Source organism: Silene latifolia, chromosome 3 (genome assembly GCF_048544455.1).
Source record: "Silene latifolia isolate original U9 population chromosome 3, ASM4854445v1, whole genome shotgun sequence".
Classification (NCBI taxonomy): domain Eukaryota; kingdom Viridiplantae; phylum Streptophyta; class Magnoliopsida; order Caryophyllales; family Caryophyllaceae; genus Silene; species Silene latifolia.
The window spans coordinates 70,154,199-70,155,267 of NC_133528.1; the positions used below are offsets into that span (position 1 = coordinate 70,154,199).

The 1,069-nt window shown below is 44.8% G+C and overlaps 1 non-coding gene across 1 annotated transcript; it reads right to left on the reverse strand.

The window, feature by feature from the left end:
• Positions 1-656: 656 nt before the first annotated feature.
• LOC141650257 (small nucleolar RNA R71) lies at positions 657-762 on the reverse strand. The gene has a single exon (XR_012546300.1). It is a non-coding gene; the product is annotated as a small nucleolar RNA R71 (small nucleolar RNA).
• Between the last annotated feature and the right edge of the window lie 307 nt (positions 763-1,069).

Here is a 1,069-nt window from a genome sequence, read left to right on the forward strand (position 1 = left end):
TTTCTCTTTCGTTTATTTTTATCCGTCTCAGGGAATTTTCATTTCTTGAGACAGTTCTCACTTATTTCTTTCAGTGTTGTGTATGCCCAAGTCAAACAGGTCGGAATTTGTCCCAGCTGATCCTGAGCCAAAGAGTTCTTTTCGGCATAGACTCCGTCTGCAAAGAAAGATTCGAAAGGAAGACTTGAGTACTTTCGAACCCGAACTACAACACTTTCTTTTCGCAGAAGACTCGTCTTGTGAAGAAGACAATCTCATTTCTGCTATCAAGCCAGTAAAGATGCCTAACATTGCGAGTCACTCAGAGACCACAGCTGCCTCGATTCCTAAGGGTTTCAAGCTTGCGACAGAGGATAGTAACACTTTCGATATCCGTCCGTCCTATATAAATTTGGTCGAAAGAAACCTTTATCGAGGTGTGGCGGGTGAAGATCCGCGAAAGCATATGGAGGTCTTTACTGACTACTGCTCTACCATTCCCGCCACTAAGGGAGTGACCCAAGACAAGATAAAGGAAGTACTGTTTCCTTTTTCATTGACTGACGGAGCCAGGGAGTGGCTCACTGATCTTGATCGCACTGCAGCCGGTATCACCAACTGAGAGACCCTTGCTCTTGCCTTTTACAAAAGGTACTTTCCTCCACAACGTACTAATCAGCTGAGAGGAAAGATTACGAGTTTTAAACAGGCACCTGATGAGAATTTCTATGAGGCTTGGTGTCGGTTCAAAAAGCTAGTGAGGTCTCTTCCTCACCATGGATTTGATCAGTGGTTTTTGTGCAACCAATTCTACAATGGGTTGTACGATGACCACCGTGATATACTTGATGCCTCATCTAATGGGAGATTCCAAAATAACATTGATGACGATAAGGGGTGGGGAATAATTGAGGAGATAGTGACCCATTGTGCTGAGTATGGAAACTCGAGGGACGGTGCATTCGGTCGACAATGCTGTTGTGGCTCAACTGGAAGCCATGAATGCTCGTTTTGACAGGTTGGGGTTGCAGCAAGCTGGTGATCAACAGGCGGTTCATCTGTTGACTAGAAAGGAAACTGTCACTTATGA